General features: G+C 40.8%; 1 protein-coding gene across 1 annotated transcript in view; it reads right to left on the bottom strand.

Annotated features, from left to right (window-relative positions):
- The window catches only part of tln2b (talin 2b), a 143,244-nt gene that overhangs the window by 86,026 nt on the left and 34,550 nt on the right, over nucleotides 1-22,668 (bottom strand). Inside the window, exon 2 of the mRNA XM_024379468.2 lies at nucleotides 13,066-13,113. The gene's annotated coding sequence lies outside the window, so the exon portion shown is untranslated. The remainder of the gene's footprint in view (nucleotides 1-13,065; nucleotides 13,114-22,668) is intronic.

The raw sequence follows: 22,668 nt of genomic DNA, 5'->3' as shown, positions 1-22,668 counted from the left end.
TTCTCTACAGAAAATGCATTGCACAAAATCTAATTCAGTACAAGGATTTTGTAAGGTCATCAGTAGCGGCTTTGAAAGTACAGCATAAATGAAATAAAATATGGTTTTGGTTGTGGAGGCCCACTGTACTATCAATAAGGCCAACAGTTCAGCAACCAGCAACATTAAACCATCAGGAAATTCACCATTTGACCCCTGCATACAGACAATATGTCTCCAACAGTAACGAGGAGCAGTCTGTTGTGTCTCCACTGACCCTGACTCAGAGAGGATATAGGCTTTCCTCTGTCATTTGAAGGTACAGATGCTGACAGAAATGGTCAATCTTGCCCTCGTCGCAGTGGGGAGGGAGAAAGCAGCTCCTTTTACTCTAGCTAAAAATACCCAGCAAAGTAGAACGTCCTCCAGCAATGCTTCACACGGATCCTCTGAGATACATGCAATAAATAGACCCCTGTCTCCCTGAGCATTTAAGTGGAAACCACTCAGCCATTTGGTTGAGCTAATATGATGGTTTACCTCTACAAAACCTCCATTGATACTCAAATCGGGTCAAAAATCTGTATTCCTAAATCTTGAGGATAAATCCTTAGATTAAACCAACATAACACACAGTATCAGAGGATTTTGTAAGTAAAACAGAGTCAATCCTCTATGATCATTATGTTGGTGGTTCTAAAATGATACTTGCTCCACTTACACTACTTTCAAAGGAGCACAGCTTATTAGTGGAAATAATTGTAGAACATTCAAGGGATTTATAATATACTATGTAATGTCTAAAAAATCTTAGAGGGAATAGATCTGGCACTCAGATGATACAGTATACATTGTAAGACATGAAGAATCAGCTTGTGACTTGGCCAAGGCAGGATGAGCTACGAGAGGATAAGAGAAGAGAGCAGAGCAGCACTCCATCCCAATAGCTGCAGTCATTGACTGGGTTGTACTCCTACCCAGGGTCGTCACGGGCTCCAATCCTGACTTGATTCCCTGGCTCCACTCTTCAAGATTGTGGGAGGATCCGTTTGGATTCCTCTCTTCAAGCCTGAGTGGTCCCTTTGGTCAAGAGGGTAGAGAAAGACAAAGCCTTTACCTGGCTTATCTGCATGCAGAACTAGAGTACTAAAACAATGAGTAACTTTTCTTGATAATCTTGAATCTTTAGTAAATCTCTGCTGAATATCCAGTACATAGGATTTTGGTCTTATATACAGTTGAAGCCGGAAGTTTATATGCACTTAGGTTGGAGTCATTAAAACTAGTTTTCAACCACTTCACAAATTTCTTGTGAACAAACTACAGTTTTGGCCAGTTGGTTAGGACATCTACTTTGTGCATGACACAGAAAGTTCTTCAAACAACTGTTTACAGACAGATTATTTCACTGTATCACAATTCCAGTGGGTCAGAAGTTTATATACACTAGGTTGACTGTGCCTTTAAACATCATGGAAAATTCCAGAAAATTCCATCATGGCTTTACAGGCTTCTGATAGGCTAAATGACATAATTTGAGTCAATAGGAGGTGTACCTGTGGATGTATTTCAAGGCCTACCTTCAAACTCAGTGCCTCTTTGCTTGACATCATGGAAAAATCAAAAGAAATCAGCCAAGACCTCAGAATTTTATTTTTTATTTTTTAGACCTCCCCAAACTGGTTCATCTTCGAGAGCAATATCCAAATGCCTGAAGGTACCACGTTCATCTGTACAAACAATAGTATGTAAGTATAAACACCATGGGACCACGTCGCCGTCATACAGCTCAGGAAGGAGACGCGTTCTGTCTCCTAGAGATGAACGTACATTGGTGGGAAAAGTGCAAATCGATCACAGAACAACAGCAAAGGACCTTGTAAAGATGCTGGAAGAAACAGGTTCAAAAGTATCTATATACACAGTTAAACGAGTCCTATATCGACATAACCTGAAAGCCCACTCAGCCATGAAGCAAAGATCGTATTTTTTGGAGAAATGTCCTCTGGTCTGATGAAACAAAAATAGAACTGCTTGGCCATAATGACCATCGTTGTGTTTGGAAGAAAAAGAGGGATGCTTGCAAGCTGAAGAACACCATCCCAACCGTGAAGCACAGGGGTGGCAGCATCATGTTGGGCGGGTGATTTGCTACAGGAGGGACTGGTGCACTTCACAAAATAGGTCATGAGGTAGGAAAATGATGTGGATATATTGAAGTGACAACAGCCAGGAAGTTAAAGCTTGGTCGCAAATGGGTCTTCAAAATGGACAATGACCCCAAGCATGCTTCCAAAGTTGTGGCAAAATAGCTTAAGAATAAAAAAGTCAAGGTATTGCAGTGGCCATCACAAAGCCCTGACCTCAATCGTATACAAAATGTGTGGCCAGAACTGAAAAAGCATGTGCGAGCAAGGAGGCCTACAAACCTGACTCAGTTACACCAGCTCTGTCAGGAGGAATGGGCCAAAATTCAACTTATTGTGGGAAGCTTGTGGAACGCTATCCAAAACATTTGACCCAAGTTAAACTATTTAAAAGGCAACGCTACCAAATACTAATATAGTGTATGTAAACTTCTGACATTTCACATTCTTAAAATAAAGTGGTGATCCTAACTGACTTAAGACAGGGATTTTTTACAACGATTAAATGTCATGAATTGTGAAAAACTGAGTATAAATGTATTTGGCTAAGGTGTATGTAAACTTCCGACTTCAACTGTAAGTGTGTACTGTAAGTTTGTGATCTGATCTAGTGAGGATGGTTGGAGACATGAGATCAGCTTGCGTCTGACATGCTCTCTCCTCTCATCTCAGCCCAAACAATGCACCATGAGATCATACTCACTCACACGGAAAATACCAGTATACAGTACATAGGTCGCAGGTAAAGGTGAATAATACCATTGTTGTGGCGGATGATAAGGGATGTGGATGGATATGTGTCTGACCGCTGGCTGTATGAATCAGAGTTAGTGGTTCAGTAGGACTGACACAGATCAGCCCCCCATCCTCAGACCACTGCTATGATGATGTCAGCCAGCTTTGCTGCAGGGTTTCAGTTAGAAAAATGCGGTGCTGGTCATTTGAGAAATTTACTGGACCCATACCCATTGGGTGAATAACCTGATTATGACGTCCACCCACCTTGCTCAGAATGACATGAATTATCATAATCTAAATGTGATTTATCTTAACAGAACATGCAAGTCAGGATGCAAGGATGTGGTCCTTCTTGCCGAATTCCGATGCCCACATTTAGGCTACTTATGCTCAGCCAACAACTGTAATGAACAGCAAAATCAGTAGCCTATGCCAATCTACTATCCTCATAGTAGAAAAGTATACCTATTCTATTGGTCAGCTTGTCGAGAAAGAAATAACCTTTTCCCAACAGACTCTGGGACAGTTGTGGGACAACAGATCCTAAATTCATTCAACCAGTAGGCCTTGGTAGGTCACAGAATCTTTAACTTAAAATGTTGATAACCTATTATTTCTTCACATTATAAGTGCAGCACTGCGCACAAGGCAGTGTGCTATGTGCAAATGTTTGTTTCATAATGCAATTAGCAGGAAAACACATTGTAAAAAGCGAGCGTTTTCATGTGACAGAGATGAAAATATTGTTTAGAAATGTACAGTCGTGGCAAAATGTTTTGAGAATGACACAAATATTAATTTTCACACTGCTGCCTCAGTTTGTATGATGGCAATTTGCATATACTCCAGAATGTTATGAAGAGTGATCAGATGAATTGCAATTAATTGCAAAGTCCCTTTTTACCAAGCAAATGAACTGAATACAAAAAAAACATTTCCACTGCATTTCAGCGCTCCCAAAAAGACTAGCTGACATGTCAGTGATTCTCTCGTTAGCACAGGTGTGAGTGTTGACGAGGACAAGGCTGGAGATCACTCTGTCATGCTGATTGAGATTGAAAAACAGACTGGAAGCTTCAAAAAGAGGGTGGTGCTTGGAATCATTGTTCTTCCTCTGTCAACCATGGTTACCTCCAAGGAAACACGTGCTGTCATCATTGATTTGCACAAAAAGGGCTTAACAGGCAAGGATATTGCTGCTGCCAGTAAGATTGCACATAAATCAACCTTTTATCGGATCATCAAGAACTTCAAGGAGAGAAGTTAAATTGATGTGAAGAACACTTCAGTGCATCCAAGAAAGTCCAGCAAGCACCAGGACCGTCTCCCAAAGTTGATGCAGCTGCGGGATCGGGGCACCACCAGTACAGAGCCTGCTCATGAATGGCAGCAGACAGGTGCGAGTGCATCTACACGCACAGTGAGGCGAAGACTTTTGGAGGATGGCCTGGTGTCAAGAAGGGCAGCAAAGAAGACACTTCTCTCCAGGAAAAACATCAGGGACAGACAGGGATTGGACTGCTGAGGACTGGGGTAAAGTCATTTTCTCTGATGAATCCCCTTTCCGATTGTTTGGGGCATCCTGAAACAAAATTGTCCGGAGAAGACAAGGTGAGCGCTACCATCAGTCCTGTGTCATGCCAACAGTAAAGCATCCTGAGACCATTCATGTGTGGGGTTGCTTCTCAGCCAAGGTTGCTTCTTTGCCTAAGAACACAGCCATGAATAAAGAATGGTACCAACACATCCTCCGAGAGCAACTTCTCCCAACCATCCAGAAGCAGTTTGGTGATGAACAGTGCCTTTTCCAGCATGATGGAGCACCTTGCCATAAGGCAAAAGTAATAATTAAGTGGCTTGGGGAACTAAACATCGATATTTGGGTCCATGGCCAGAAAACTCCCCAGACCTTAATCCCATTCAGAACTTGTGATCAATCGTCAACAGGCAGGTGAACAAACAAAAACCCACAAATTCTGACAAACTCCAAGCATGGATTATGCAAGAATAGGCTGCCATCAGTCAGGATGTGGCCCAGAAGTTAATTGACAGCATGCCAGGGTGGATTTCAGAGGTCTTCAAAAAGAAGGGTCAACACTGCAAATATTGACTCTTTGCATCAACTTCATGTAATTGTCAATAAAAGCCTTTGACACTTATGAAATGCTGGTAATTATACTTCAGTATTCCATAGTAACATCTGACAAAAAGATCTAAAGATACAGAAGCAGCAAACTTTGTGGAAATGTATAATTGCGTCATTCTCAAAATGAATGAAGCTTGCCTTCCATTGCCTATGCTGTTTGAGATGTTGTACAGTAGCAGCAGCTGTCTGACAGACTGTCCACTCAAAGGCTCTTTATCTATCTGTATGCTGTGCGCCTGTGATAAATAAGACAGTGAATTTACACACACAGCAATTTTATTCCAATAAATTATGCAAATTAACCTAGACTGATAAGCATGACCGGTCAAATGTATTTACATCTGCTGGTATTTCCATAAATGAATAGGCTAACAAGCATTATTTCAAAATGGGATTTTTTCTTCTTCTCCAGGCTTGTCTGTGCCAATTTTATTTATCGGCTTTTAACATTTTTTATATGCCAAAATCCGGCTAATGGAAACACTGCTCTGCTGTCTTCTGCGAACACCACTGGGTGCACATCCAAGATGGATCAGACCACATATAGAGTACTTGTAGGGCTTTGGAAACAGCCTTCCTATTATTTATCGGCCAAACAAAAAGCTTAGAAAAAATGAGAGTATTCTGAAAAATGAAATGGAATCAAGGTCAAAAACAGCTATCCATCTCCTCGAAAACAAAAAAGGACTCCATTATGGCAATAATGTTGCTCTTCTCTCTGCTCCTGCACTGAAGCTGACTGGTGCGTGCTACAGTAACTCTAGAGTTTGAATCAAGTCGTAATTGGAGTAATATGCACTATTACCAGAGGGAGAGGAGAGCGGGAGAGAGGAGCATCATGTAATGTGACAGTAATTAAGGAGAGAGAGAGAGAGAGATCGGCTATGCTGGGGTTACAGAAACAAACATCGGAATCTACGACCTCCCTCTCTGAACAGCGCTAGAGCAAACATGCTTTACCTCTCTGCACTGATTCAAATGGGCATATGAAAATCAGTGTGCTGCTGCTTCCATAGGCTAACAGACAGTTGGGATACCCCCTCTTCCTGTCTCTCACACACGGTAAAACCAGCACAGACGCCATATAAACACAATGTACCTGGCAGAGCTTTCCCCTGCCCTTAGGTACACCTACAGTAACACATACGGTACTGTACAGAGTGACTTACAAGGAACAAAGCTTAGGGAATCATATACCAACAACTACAATATGAATGGTTCTTGTGATTGAATTACTAGTCGTGCATCGTTAAACATATGGGTAATTATGATTTGAAATTGAATCATCATTAATACAGCACGTACTGTGGTAGGTCAATCTGTGTTGCTCTGGGAGATATCCCCTTGCCTTCAGATCAAGAGACTGGGAGCATCAGAGCATCAGTATTTAGAAGCATGCTCAGAGCATTGCCTGCCAGTCATAAATCCTGGCCAGTGTGTCATGTTCTGTAAATCAGGTAACTGCAATCCCTGGTCCAGCCTCTCCTCTCCAGCTCACAGCCATCCTCTCTCTTGTGCACAATTGTGTTTGAATCCCTGTTAGTGAGCATTTCTCCTTTGCCAAGATAATCCATCCACATGACAGGTGTGGCATATCAAGAAGCTGACATGCTCATTACACAGGTGCACCTTGTGCTGGAAACAAAAGGCCACTCTGAAATTTGCAGTTGTATCACAACACAATGCCACAGGTATACTCAAGTTTTGAGGTTGCAATTGGCATGCTGACTCCAGGAATATCCACCAGAGCTGTTGCCAGAGAATTGAATATTAGTTTCTCTACCATAAGCCACCTCCAACGTCATTTTAGAGAATTTGGCATTATGTCCGACCAGCCTCACAACCGCAGACCACGTGTAACCATGCCAGGTAAAGGTTGACATCCGGCTTCTTCACCTGCTGGAACGTCTGAGGCCAGCCATCTGAACAATTCATGAAACTGAGGAGTATTTCTGTCTGTAATAAAGCCATTTTGTGGGGAAAAACTCATTCTGATTGGCTGGGCCTGGCTCTCCAGTAGGTGGGCCCGGCTCCCCAGAAGGTGGGCCTGGCTCCCAAGTGGCTGCGACCCTGCCCAATCATGTGAAATCCATGGATTAGGGCCTAATGAATTTAATTCAATTGCCTGATTTCCTTATATGAACTATAACTCAGTAAAATCTGAAAGAGCTGATGTTCTGAAAGAGCTGCAAAACCTGGACCCGTACAAATCAGCTGGGCTTGACAATCTGGACCCCCTATTTCTGAAACTTTCCGCCGCCATTGTCGCAACCCCTATTACCAGCCTGTTCAACCTCTCTTTCATATCGTCTGAGATCCCCAAGGATTGAAAGCTGCCGCAGTCATCCCCCTCTTCAAAGGGGGAGACACCCTGGACCCAAACTGTTACAGACCTATATCCATCCTGCCCTGCCTATCTAAGGTCTTCGAAAGCCAAGTCAACAAACAGGTCACTGACCATCTCGAATCCCACCGTACCTTCTCCGCTGTGCAATCTGGTTTCCGAGCCAGTCACGGGTGCACCTCAGCAACACTCAAGGTACTAAACGATATCATAACCGCCATCGATAAAAGACAGTACTGTGCAGCCGTCTTCATTGACCTTGCCAAGGCTTTCGACTCTGTCAATCACCATATTCTTATCGGCAGACTCAGTAGCCTCGGTTTTTCGGATGACTGCCTTGCCTGGTTCACCAATTACTTTGCAGACAGAGTTCAGTGTGTCAAATCGGAGGGCATGCTGTCCGGTCCTCTGGCAGTCTCTATGGGGGTGCCACAGGGTTCAATTCTCGGGCCGACTCTTTTCTCTGTATATATCAATGATGTTGCTCTTGCTGCGGGCGATTCCCTGATCCACCTCTACGCAGACGACACCATTCTATATACTTTCGGCCCGTCATTGGACACTGTGCTATCTAACCTCCAAACAAGCTTCAATGCCTTACAACACTCCTTCCGTGGCCTCCAACTGCTCTTAAACGCTAGTAAAACCAAATGCATGCTTTTCAACCGATCGCTGCCTGCACCCGCATGCCCGACTAGCATCACCACCCTGGATGGTTCCGACCTTGAATATGTGGACATCTATAAGTACCTAGGTGTCTGGCTAGACTGTAAACTCTCCTTCCAGACTCATATCAAACATCTCCAATCGAAAATCAAATCAAGAGTCGGCTTTCTATTCCGCAACAAAGCCTCCTTCACTCACGCCGCCAAGCTTACCCTAGTAAAACTGACTATCCTTCCGATCCTCGACTTCGGCGATGTCATCTACAAAATGGCTTCCAACACTCTACTCAGCAAACTGGATGCAGTCTATCACAGTGCCATCCGTTTTGTCACTAAAGCACCTTATACCACCCACCACTGCCACCTGTATGCTCTAGTCGGCTGGCCCTCGTTACATATTCGTCGCCAGACCCACTGGCTCCAGGTCATCTACAAGTCCATGCTAGCTAAAGCTCCGCCTTATCTCAGTTCACTGGTCACGATGGCAACACCCATCCGTAGCACGCGCTCCAGCAGGTGTATCTCACTGATCATCCCTAAAGCCAACACCTCATTTGGCCGCCTTTTGTTCCAGTACTCTGCTGCCTGTGACTGGAACGAATTGCAAAAATCGCTGAAGTTGGAGACTTTTATCTCCCTCACCAACTTCAAACATCAGCTATCTGAGTAGCTAACCGATCGCTGCTGCTGTACATAGTCTATTGGTAAATAGCCCACCCATTTTCACCTACCTCATCCCCATACTGTTTTTATTTATTTACTTGCTCTTTTGCACACCAATATCTCTACCTGTACATGACCATCTGATCATTTATCACTCCAGTGTTAATCTGCAAAATTGTAATTATTCGCCTACCTCCTCATGCCTTTTGCACACATTGTATATAGACTCCCCCTTTGTTTTCTACTGTGTTATTGACTTGTTAATTGTTTATTCCATGTGTAACTCTGTGTTGTCTGCTCACACTGCTATGCTTTATCTTGGCCAGGTCGCAGTTGCAAATGAGAACTTGTTCTCAACTGGCCTACCTGGTTAAATAAAGGTGAAATTAAAAAATTTAAAAAATTTAAAAAATCGTTGAAATTGCATGTTTCGTTTATATTTTCTTTCAGTATACACTATCGTTCAAAAGTTTGGGGTCACTTAGAAATGTCCTTGTTTTTTAAAGAAAGCACCTTTTTTGAACATTAAAATAACATCACATTGATAATGGGCCTCTTGACGCCTACATAGATATTCCATTAAAAATCATCTGTTTCCAGCAACAATAGTCATTTACAACATTAACAATGTCTACACTGTATTTCTGATCAATTTGATGTTATTTTAATGGACAAAAAAAAAGCTTTTATTTTTAAAACAAGGACATTTCTAAGTGACCCCAAACCTTTGAACGGTAGTGTATATCACCATCACACTACTGTTGGGGATGAGCCCTTCCCTTATCTGCATGCAGGTTTTTGACTAAATGTATTTAGATCAAGGATGCATAATGTATTTTGAACAACATTCATGTGAATGTTTTATTAATCATAAAAAACTTCAGAACTGAGTCAACCTTGTTATTCTCTGATGGAAGAAGGTCAGAGAGAGATTATGTTGTTGGCCCATTGTTTCCACATCACTGACTCTGGCCCCTGTTGCCATGACTCTGCATTTCCCACCTTTTCCTGGACATTCCAGGCTGGACAGCAGGGGCAGGCTGGGCCACTTCAGTTACTACAGGTTTAAAGCTGCCACTCCCTGCAAGGTCATTCTCATAAAAGCATTCCCTGCTGTGCTTAACATTTAAAACAAAATCTGCTTTCAAATGTCAGATAAACAAAGATAGTATTAAGAGCTCAGCCATCTCGGAGGCAGGAAAAGAGATTGATTCATTTTGATGGAGTGTGCCTGAAAAATTACAACACCTCTCAGCAAAACTGTCATCTTATTAATTTAACTGCATCAGTGAGAGTGCTCTCTGTAGGAGTGCATTATAAAACTGTTACATTGTATAAACCTGAGACCTGTTATTTCTGTACTTTAAACAAACTGAAGTGAAAAGGTAAAAGTACCAACCACTGCTTTGAGAGGAGCCTTGCTCATTTGGTGTTCAGCTGGTATGACCTGTCCTTTTATCAAACCACATTACTACTGCTTGTACATCGTTCCAGAACCCTGGCTACAGGCAATTATTGCTGTGGACTAATTATCCTCTCACAGGACTCACGGCCTGAAAAAAAAGTACAACTTTCCTACACGCAATGGAGGCAAGGTAACCAAACAAGACTAAACAAGCCAGCAGTTAAAGCACTCAGGCAAAACTCCCCTCCACACATTGAATTAGGAAGGCAGCATTTTACTACATGTTCCCTATTCAAGATAATTAAGGATTGGTCAACATCCAGAGTGAACAATAAAAGGTCAAAGCAAACTAACAGCACCTCTCCTCCATTGTTTAATGAACACTGAGCACATTCCAAACACACTACATCTCTGTGCCACTTCAAGCAGGTTTGCTTTTCTCTCAGCAGCACGCTCTGAAAGCAAGGAGAATCTAATGTTTAAACTGTCTGGAAAAGGTGTAAACAAACAGCTTCTCCTGCAACAAATATGATCCACTTCAGAAAGTTATTCTAAAGGTACCGTGTGCTCAAGGCCTGCTGACAAATTGGAAGCCATTTCTATTGAGAGCTACGCAAAGACACACTTGGCTGATTTTGTTTCCTCCAATGTTCCCATACAATCCCTTGAGAAGACATACAAATACCAAAATACATGTATTCCCATTCCTACCCTGACAGCTCAGTTTAGCCAGCAGCATACCACCCTGCATACCACTGCTGGCTTGCTTCTGAAGCTAAGCAGGGTTGGTCCTGGTCAGTCCCTGGATGGGAGACCAGATGCTGCTGGAAGTGGTGTTGGAGGGCCAGTAGGAGGCACTCTTTCCTCTGGTCTAAAAAATATCCCAATTACCCAGGGCAGTGATTGGGTGACACTGCCCTGTGTAGGGTGCTGTCTTTTGGATGGGATGTTAAACAGGTGTCCTGACTCTCTGTGGTCATTAAAGATCCCATGGCACTTATTGTAAGAGTAGGGGTGTTAACCCTGGTGTCCTGGCTAAATTCCCAATCTGATACCATCATGGTCACCTAATAATCCCCAGTTTATAAACTGGGGATTATTAGGTGACCATGATGGTAATATGTTTATAAACTGGGGATTATTAGGTGACCATGATGGTATCAGATTGGGAATTTAGCCAGGACACCAGGGTTAACACCCCTACTCTTACAATAAGTGCCATTCATCCCACTCCTCTCCCCTGTAACTATTCCCCAGGTTGTTGCTGCAGAATGTGTTCTCAGTCAATTTACCTGGTAAAATGCCAATACTCTAATTTATTTAAAATAAGGATTAGTTTTTTGTTACATTTCTTATTAAGTGAAAACTAGCACAAACCACGTTCATCAGCAACTTCACACTTTGTCCGAGCAAAACATCCAGAGCACAATGTGAGAGAAGGAGGAGGAAGAAACATAGCCTTCTCCCAATCATTAAGCATTTTACCCATACAATTTCAACCCCCTTTTCTATGGTTAGTCTCAGATGGGGTCTGGGTGTGTCACATGCTGACACATGCTGACAGCTGAGAACCATTAACTACCCAGCCAACATCCACATTTTCCCTCTGATTCAAGCCCACCAACCAGAGCACCCATGACCTGTACTGGCCACATATCCAAACATACTTTATGGAAAGAACAGAAAAACTCCCTTCAGAACATCTGCCCCCACAATGTAGCAGAGAGGAAAGGTAATCTACTTGTTTGTGTTTACTCCTTAGCATACAGCTCGTTCACTGGAATTGATACGGTTGTGCACTGCAATTAAACATTTTTGAAAGTCATCTAGGCATCAAATCAGAACTCCCTTGTAAGCACTTTTCACCTAGAACTGCATTTACACCCTACAATCAGACCTTAGGCCATGCCCTGTTCCTGATTAAAAACATCCAGCTCAAACATCTGATCAGCTCAACATATCCCTCTCCACCATAATTAGGCTCCCACATTCATTGTTCAACACATGCTTTATTTATCTGAAGGGTCATCTGGGATGTGTTTGGGTCTGTAGGCTTCCTACAGACAGTGCTATAGGGTAATAGGGAAGGGTACAATGAGCCCCTCCAGGACAGGGCAGGCCAGGGCTGGTGGCTGGACTGACGGACCTACCGAGGAGCTACAAGAGCAGCTACAGGATTAGGGATTGGAGCATGTGAAGGATCCTGCCGCACTTAGTTAAGGCCACTTTTTCATGCTCCACATCTGTTGGTTGCCATAGCAACAACCCTTTGTGGAATACCCAGGTCAGGTGGCTTCTGTCAGCTCCATGCAGTGAAATAACCATTAAAAAGGTTCAATGTAGCTGTTTTTACAACATCTCAATATTAAATAATTGTTTTCAATTAAAATGGTCAAAAATATACAAAAATTGCTTCTTGGCAAAGAATAATCGCTTAAGCAAGAATTGTGCTCAGACTGTCTGAAAGTGGCCTGAATGGGGAGGAGGAAACTGAAAACTAGCTGTCATTGGCAGAGATGTTTGGAATTCTCTTTCTTATTGGTCTATTATCTAATGATGACACAAGGCAGGGCAAAACTCCATCCGAACAAAACAGGCTGAAATTTCAGGCAATCTTTTCAAACAGCTCTTACACTAAAAGGGCATTATCATCATTTTCACAGTATTATAACAAAGTCATAGTGTAGAAATATATACAGAACACAGGGAAAAAAACATCACCTTTTTGACAGCACTTGGGCCTTTGCTCTGCAGTTAGCCATTCACAGCACCAGGCCCAAGCGAAGATTGACAAAGGCAATCAATGGTCATTGAAGTTTCTCTTGCTAATCGCTGCCTACACACATTTCAAGTGAAAGATTGTGACTGGAGACTAGAAGAGTAACTTTATTTCTTATTTTGTGAGCTTTTAATTTAAACTTCAAACTCATTTGATTATTATTATCCCTTGATCAGAGAGAGAAAAGACCAAAGCTTACCTTATTGCTGAAGCATAAAATGCCCAAGGATTTCAGCAGGTTTTACAGCTGGAAAGAAACAAAGACTCAGTAAGAAAAAGGAAGGCAATATGCACGACTGAAAATATAATACTGCTGAATCATGGATTCTCAGTAGCGCACATTCTGCTGCTGTAGCCTACTAAAAGATTATCCCCATAACCAGATTGCTAATGCATGAACCAGGAATACTAGCATGTATTGTCTCAAAACATACACCCAGTGATCAATCAAAGCAGTGTGTGGTTTATCTTCATTCTTGGATGACAGGGTAACATAAAATGGAAATGTAATTACTTTTTATCTTGTTACAAAAACAAAATAACATAATTACACATATTACATTAACATTTCCCAACAGCACAAGTGGTAACATCATTAGGTAAGCTCAAAGCTTGGCTTTAAAATGATCAATGGTTAATCTGTGCAAGAGGATGTAATTACAGAGGATAATATTTGGTATTTACCAAATGTGTCACTCAGCCACTGCGTGTGGGGACTGTTGGAAAACAATCAAACACTTACAAGTTTTATTAGCCGTATGTAAAGGATACACATGGTATGAACTGTCCAACGAAATGCTTACTTGCAGGTTCCTTCGACACTTGCGTGGGAATGTCTGACTCTGAGGGCCCTTACAATTAAGGAAGTCATTAAGACAGCATGGGTGCTGTTGAATAGCAGTGTACATGCTGCACGCACCAAGGCTGTTTGAGCTGATCATTAGGAGTGGGACAGGGCCATACTGTAGTAGGACAGGCTCTCCACTGGGTCTGGGATAGGAACTCCCCTCACCACAGGGGCAAGCTCATACTGTAGGCTGCAGGAAGAATGCCTGAGGCCAAGTGCTCCCCTGAACCCTTCTCTTTAACCTGATTACTGTAATGAGCTTAGAGACTGCTGAACGCACAGCACCAGACACACATGCAGACAAACAGGCCGCCTTCCTTCCTCATTGGCAGATGCAAGGGTCTCAGAGCAAGTGAACTGTAGGCCTCATTGATGAGAATGCACTAGCAATGCATATTCAAATCAATGTACTGTATGAGATATACAGGTAATAAATGCAAGCAGCCCCTACGCACAATTCAGTATGATTGACAAAATGTCAGAAATTGCCATACTGCCATAGAATATTAGGTCAAGAGTTTTGGAGATAATGCACTAAATACTTAAACAAAATACAGTTGCAACAGTGTTCAGGATTAGTGTTTTATAATGCTTTAGGAGACAGAATTGCTGGTTAATTGTGAAATAGTGTGTCTATCTTACAGTGTGTAACAAAACAGATTTAACTCATATTCTGTATTCCCAAAATATGATAAATAGCAAAAAGGGTCATCACAGACTCTTTTCTCCCCTTGTGGGTAGTTATAGGTTAACATCCTATAAATATACATGCTAAACAGTATCCATAGTGTAATCTCAAAATTACTGCTACTAATTTCTGAAGTTGTACAGTACATACATTTTGCTTGGGCACAGGGGAGTGCAATGTTTTCTATCATCTAATAAATATGCATAGTGCCACCACTAGATAAACAAACAAATAAACACACGATAAAGTACTATGTCAACAACCTTGAAAGAACATGAGGGGGGTAGACATATTAGTTGAAATAAGATATACTTTACAGGGGTGGTTATTTTATTCTTCAGAATCAGTGAGTCATTAAATTTAGGACACTGACTCCTCCTCTGCACAGTGAAGCACTTACTGTAGAAAGGAACAAACTGTCCTCACATCTGCAAAAGACCTGAGGATTGCCTGCCCATGTTGTACATTGTGGAAGCCAACCTATGTCATCATCTCAAAGATAAATCCATAAAACTGTAAGGATTTATAATTCTTTAACTTCCTAGGGAGGAATAAAGAGCGGTCATAGAGGAAGACGTTCCGTAAGCAGTAAAAGTAATGGATAAGTTATGGGAGAAGAGCCCAGTCTTGACATTGGTTGGATGGAGCTAACCCAGCAGAGGACAGGAGTACTTCCTGAAGGCTCTCTGCAGCAGCTGTGGGAGGAAGCTGGGGTCTGATCACTGCTCAGAAGGGAGGACAACATGTCTGATGGAATGAGCCCCGGTTAGAAAGACTGATCAATGTTTTATTATATGGTCTTACTTCATGTTTCAGCACTCAATCCACAACCATCAAATGCACAAACTGGCCAATTGTAATGTTCCCAAAATATACAGCAATTCGCTTTAAAACACACTGAAAGTAGCCTACCCCTGAAGTGTACGTCACGGTCTACGCCAAGTGTACGAAAACATTAAGAACATCTCCTTTCCATGACAGAATGACCAGGTGAATCCAGGTGAAAGCTATGATCCCTTATTGATGTCACTTGTTAAACCCACTTCAATCACTGTAGATGAAGGGGAGAAGAGAGGCTAAAGATGGATTTTTAAGCCTTGAGACATTGATTGTGTATGTGCCATGGGCAAGACAAAACTTTCAAGTGCCTTTGAACGGGGTATGGTAGTAGGTGCCAGGTGCACCGGTTTGTATCAAGAACTGCAACACTGCTGGGTTGTTCACGCTCAACAGTTTCCCGTGTGTATCAACAATGGTCTACCACTCAAAGGACATCCAGTCAACATGGATTTATGCCCTGTTCTGAGGGAAAAAGGCGAGATGCATCTCAATATTCAATATTAGGAAGATGTTCTAATTGTTTTGTACACTCAGTATGTCCACACAAAATCACTGAATGGATTCCAGGGACATGGAGTAGCACACGTGAAAATATGTACCACGGTTAGTGCAATTTAAGCACATAGAGATAGGCCTTAATAGATAATTTGATCTGTTTTGGTGCTGGTGACATTAGGTCCCTTCAGTGACAGCTAAGTAATATTCTGAGAGCAAGAATAGGGTCTGGGACAGACACTCAAGGGTGTACAGTATCTAGTCTTTGGTGAATGTGGTTGCAGGAATGTTGTGTACAACAATCACACACGCAGACCATCTGTCAGTTAGCCTACTTTGCTTTTTTAATTTTTTTAATAATGACACAGATATGATCAACATGCTCATACTGTATTTCCTTAATTTATTAGGCTTACTATCAACAGCACTTCATTTACGAAGACAATCCATTTGGAGAACGTTGCGATCGTAATCCTTATCCTTCCAACAAGATAGCATTATCTTTACTTCTTTAGTCTACTGACTATCGCTTGTAGACTGAAGCAGTAAAATTATTTATCTATTTTACCTTTATTTAACTAGTCAAGTCAGTTAAGAACAAATCCTTATTTTCAATGACAGCCTAGGAACAGTGGGTTAAGTGCCTATTCAGGGGCAGAATGACAGATTTGTACCTTGTCTGCTTGGGGGTTTGAACTTGCAACATTCTGGTTACTAGTCCAACGTTCTAACCACTAGGCTACCCTGCCGCCCAAACTAAGATAGGTATTATTTCCTGAAGAATGCATTGACACACCATCTCTGTCATTTTCATCATGTTTTGGCTTCAGAGTAGTCTAGGCGTTTAAGGCATGATAACAGGGGAAGGGACTAATTTGTGAGATATACTGATGTGTAGCTAGAGAACGTTCAGCAGCTATCGAGCTATTTGTGACTCATGCTATATCCAGCCAGTGAACTGTTACTATATTGTAAGAGATCTTATCACGTGTTGCAAATGATAATACTGCCTTTGAGCTGATTTAGATTAAATAAACACCCTTATTCAAAATCCCTCTCTGTTCCTGTGAATGTTTGAGGTGCTAGAGCATACAGTAATTTTGGAATATGAATTGAAGTTTGAGCAGCAGCAGTAAACGACAAAAAGGTTACAAAAAATGTTTAAAAAGTCAGCTGTTACCATAAATCATGAATGTGTTGAATGATCATCTAATGATGGTTTTCCTTTTGTTCTTGTGATGATCTGGAAGGCATTATTGGTCTGTGTGATATATTATCTTTGTCATTATTAGCATAATCTATTCTTATTCACCCAGTTCAGTGAGAGTGGTGCCTGTGAGACCTGGTGCCAAGAGAATAAACAGCTGTCAAATCTTTACCACTAGGAACAGGGGAACGAGTCAGATTAAGATAATTCACAGCTCTATCTGAAAACAATACACCAGGGTGGAAACATAACATGTAGACACCATTAGCATTCCTTTAGCTGCATAGGCTAAATATTTATCTGCCACTGATTCTGGGCTAAATGTAACCCAATTCTCTAGTCATCTGACGGAATTCCTCCCTTCCACAACAAGCCCAGACTTAAATGCCACACAATTCAGGCTCAATCCCTTGAAAACACCCACTATAATCCATGTAGGAAGCATGCACCTAGTGCTGTTATGTGTTGTCAAAGTCCAATAACACTGGCAGCAACTTAGCGCATAGCCTCACACCTCTTTGAATCATAAGTGTCTCAATATTTGGAGCTCAGCATTTGGCTGTAGCTGCTTACTTAGGCTCCTAATTGCCTTAATGAGTTCACGATTAATAAACACTGACACAGACTTCAAATCAAATGCAATACTTATTATTTTAGCATATATAGTGACAATTCATTATCTCGACCACACACACAACCACCTACTGTTAAAACAATACATTCATTCTAGGGCATGGAAACATCTAGACGTTTTATAGATATTTTAATGTGGACAAACACCTCTGTATTTAGTTGCATGTTATATAGTTGAGAAATAGGACAGAACTGAAAATGGTCAAGTTGAACTACACTTAAATATATACATTTTTTGATTCAACAAACAATTGTATGCCAAACAGCTGCAATAGGGTTGAGAGTTTGCTCAACATTTGGGCATATACTGTAGCTGAACCAACATACATTCTCAACTTGAGAATGTATGTCCATTCAACTCAATTTGAGAATTTATATCTACCATTTGGTATTTTATTAGGATCCCCATTAGCTGTTGCAAAAGCAGCAGCTACTCTTCCTGGGGTCCACACAAAAGATCAATCATAATAAAGAATGACATAATACAGAGCATCATTAGACAAGAACAGAACTACATACATTTTTAAAAAGGCACACGTAGCCTAGATATCAATGTATACACACAAACTATCTAGGTCAAATAGGGGAGAGGCATTCTGCCGTGAGGTGTTGCTTTATCTGTTTTTTGAAACCAAGTTTGCTGTTTATTTGCGCAATATGAGATGGAAGGAAGTTCCGTGCAATAAGGGCTCTATATAACACTGTACGTTTTCTTGAATTTGTTCTGGATTTGGGGACTATGAAAAGACCCCTGGTGGCATGTCTGGTGGGATAAGTGTGTGTCAGAGCTGTGTGTAAGTTGACTAGAAAAACAATTTGGGATTTTCAACACGTTAATGTTTCTTATAAAAAGAAGAAGTGATGTAGTCAGTCTCTCCTCAACTCTTAGCCTAGAGAGACTGGCATGCATAGTATATATATATCAGCCCTATGATTACAATTAAGAGCCAAACGTGCTGCTCTGTTCTGGGCCAGCTGCAGCTAAACTAGGTATTTCCTTGCCGCACTGAACCACATGACTGGACAATAATCAAGATTAGACAAAACTAGAGCCTACAGAACTTGCTTTTTGGAGTGTGCTGTCTAAAAAGCAGAGCATCTCTGCTAGACATGTCCCCATCTTTGAAACCATTGAATCTATATGTTGTGACCATGACAATTTACAATCTAAGGTAATGTCAAGTAATTTAGTCTCCAACAGCCACACCATTCATTACCAGATTCAGCTGAGGTCTAGCACTTAAGGAATGATTTAGACCAAATACAATGCTCTTAGTTTTAGAGATGTTCAGGACAAGTTTATTACTGGGCACCCATTCCAAAACAAACTGCAACTCTTTGTTAAGGGTTTCAGTGACTTCCTTAGCTGTGGTTGCTGATGCGTATATGGTTGAATCATCAGCATACATGGACACACATGATTTGTTTAATGCCAGCGGCAGGTAGCCTAGTGGTTAGAGCGTTGGACTTCGATCGAATCCCCAAGCTGACAAGGGAAACATCTGTTGTTCTGCCCCTGAAAAGGGCAGTTAACCCACTGTTCCTGGGCCGTTATTGAAAATAAGAATTTGTTCTTAACTTACTTGCCTAGTTAAAGGTAAAATAAAAATAAATAAAAAAAATAGTCAAAATAAATGCCCTGTGGTACACCACACTTTACATGCTTGACATTAGAGACGGTTTCAGTAAAGAAAACCCTTTGAGTTCTATTAGATAGATTGTCATATCATGGATTCAGAGCTTAAGTTTTTTCAAAAACAGGTTATGGTCAATAATATCAAAGGCTGCACTGAAACTTAACAGTACAGCTCCCACAATCTTCTTATTATCAATTTCTTTCAACCAATCATCAGTCATTTGTGCCAGTGCAGTACATGTTGAGTGCCCTTCTCTATAAGTATGCTGAAAGTCCGTTGTTAATTTGTTTACAGAGAAATAGCATTGTATTTGGTCAAACACAATTCTTCCCAGCAGTTTGCTAAGAGCTGGCAGCAAACTTATAGGTCTGCTGTTAGAACCAGTTAAGGCAGCTTTACCACTCTTGGGTAGCGGAATTACGTTGACTTCCTTCCGCGGGTACTATTTAATGAAACTGCCAGTTGAGGACTTGAGGCATCTGTTTCTCAAACTAGACACTAATGTACTTGTCCTCTTGCTCAGTTGTGCACCGGGGCCTCCCACTCCGCTTTCTATTCTGGTTTCGCGCTGTTCTGTGAAGGGAGTAGTACACAGCATTGTACAAGATCGTCAGTTTCTTGCCAATTTCTTGCATGAAATAGCCTTCTTTTCTCAGAACAAGAATAGATTGACGAGTCTCAGGAGAAAGGTCTTTGTTTCTGGCCATTTTGAGCCTGTAATCGAACCCACAAATGCTGATGCTCCCAGATACTCAACTAGTCTAAAGGCCAGTTTTATTGCTTCTATACATTCAGCTGTGCTAACATGTATGCAAAAGGGTTTTCTAATGATCAATTAGCCTTTTAAAATGATAAACTTGAATTAGCTAACACAACGTGCCATTGGAACACAGGAGTGATGGCTGCTGATAATGGTCCTCTGTAGATACGTAGATATTCCATTTTTTTTAAATGCTGCTTCCAGCGACAATAGTAATTTACAACATTAACAATGTCTACACTATTTCTGATCAATATGATGTTATTTTAATGGACCAAGAAATGTGCATTTCTTTCAAAAACAAGGACATTTCTAAGTGACCCCAAACTTTTGAACTGTAGTGTATATTATTCATGTTTGTGTAGCATAAGATTAATCAAGCGCCTTCAGAAAGTATTCATAACCCTCAACATATTCCAGATTTTGTTATGTTAAATGGAATTCAAAATGGACTAAATCAATTTTTTTCCTCACCATCTACACACAATACCCCATAATGACAAAGTGAAAACTTGTAGTAAATTTATTGCAAATGAAATACAGAAATATCTCCTGTACATAAGTATTCACACCCCATTTGTAAATACTTTGTAGAAGCACATTTGGCAGTGATTACAGGTGTGAGTCTTTTCCGGTAAGTCTAAGAGCTTTGCACACCAGGGGCCTCAATTATCAATCATGAGTGAGCCCAAATCTGTGTAAACCATGCGTGGGATCTTTGCCACGCAGTGAGATTTATAAATATGAACATTTGCTTCAGTGTGCGCATAAATTTACAGGCAGCCATGACCATGCGTACACTCCGATTCAAGTGGTGGAATAAGGGAACTGCTTGTCAAGCGTAGAATGGGGAAAATATGATGAAAATGTGTGAAATTGTGAGAGTAAAATACAATCATTTTTTAATGTAATTTTATTTCCATTGTGAATTCATGCAACATATCTTGACAGGCTATATATAATTTGACCACAACAGAGCATTTGTTACAATAATAGCCCATATAAAATACAGTAATTAGTGAAAGTAAAACCACTGTTGAAATACAATAAAAGTCTGATGATGGGAGGCTGATCTTGCTCTATTGGAAGATTACACACTCTGCATTTCACAGAGAGAGCGTTTTTAGAGACAGGAGGGACTTTTTAGCAGGAAGTACAGATTGGTTTTGGGAAATTATACCTGATGAGCCAATCTTATAAGTTCTTCGCAAGGATAAAATACCTAGTTTAAGACCTAACTCATAGATTTTCCACATGGACGGGGATATTGGACATTTAATCAAAGTTTACTGGAGGACACCTTATTTTTAAATAGAACAAAATCATTTAGAACTGAATTTTTCCAGTATAATATAGGTTCAGCAAATACCCTCATTGTTTGGGATACCTTTAAATTTACCATCAGAGGTTATTCAATTCTATATTCACCAATAATAAAAAAGCAGTTTCTGGCTAAAGACACAAGACTAACGGGGGAAATTCATGAACTAATAGTACAGGTAGATAGCAATAAAAACGATACTACAGAGATACAAAATAAGTTAGAGGAAAAACAAAAATAACTTGAGGAACTTATTCAAGAATGATCTAATATAATCTATTACAAAAATAAAGCAAACTGGATGGAATATGGAGAAAAATTCACAAAGTTCTTCCTGAATCTGCAATACAGGAATGCTAACAAAAAGATGCAGAAACTCGTTACTGAAGAGTCATCTATGATTCCCCGAATTTGATTTTAAAAGAGGAAGCTAATTAATTTAGGCAGATGTTCTCTTTTCCATCCCATCCTCTCCCACTGAATGAAGATTATGGTAAGGAATTCTTTCCAAATAGTATAAAAAATTAACAAATGTCCAGAATGATCAGCACAAAGGCAAAATTACAAAAGGACAAACTTTTTGAGTCTATTAAATCCTTTCAGTCTGCAAAAGCCCCAGGTTTTGACAGCATACTGGTAGAGGTATTTCAAGCCTTTTTTGATATACTAAAAGCTCCATTGTTAGATTGTTTTAACTACTCCTATAGAAATGGTAGTCTGTCAGGTACTCAGCAGGAAGGTCTGATTTCTATATTATTAAAACAAGACCTAAAAAGCAGCATTCCCCAAGAGAGGATAGCTTTCACTTCAGCAGTGATAAATTCATGAACTTCTTTGAGGAAAAGATCATGATCATTAGAAAGCAAATTACGGACTCCTCTTTAAATCTGCGTATTCCTCCAAAGCTCAGTTGTCCTGAGTCTGCACATCTCTGCCAGGACCTAGGATCAAAAGGAGTCACACAAGTGTTTTAGTACTATATCTCTTGACACAATGATGAAAATAATCATGGCCTCTAAACCTTCAAACTGCATACTGGACCCTATTCCAACTAAACTACTGGAAGAGCTGCTTCCTGTGCTTGGCCCTCCTATGTTGAACATAATAAAATGGCTTTCTATCCACCAGATGTGTACCAAACTCACTAAAAGTGGCAGTAATAAAGCCTCTCTTGAAAAAGCCAAACCTTGACCCAGAAAATATTTTTAAAAAACTATCTGCCTATATCGAATCTTCCATTCCTCTCAAAAAAAATTGAAAAAGCTGTTGCGCAGCAACTCACTGCCTTCCTGAAGACATATATAATATATATATATTTTACCTCTTGGTTATGTCATTCGGAAATATAATGTTAACTTTCACTGCTATGAGGAT

This window comes from Oncorhynchus tshawytscha, linkage group LG19 (genome assembly GCF_018296145.1).
Source record: "Oncorhynchus tshawytscha isolate Ot180627B linkage group LG19, Otsh_v2.0, whole genome shotgun sequence".
NCBI lineage: Eukaryota > Metazoa > Chordata > Actinopteri > Salmoniformes > Salmonidae > Oncorhynchus > Oncorhynchus tshawytscha.
The sequence above is the reverse complement of the archived record's forward strand: the minus strand, read 5'-3'. Positions and strand labels throughout refer to the sequence as shown.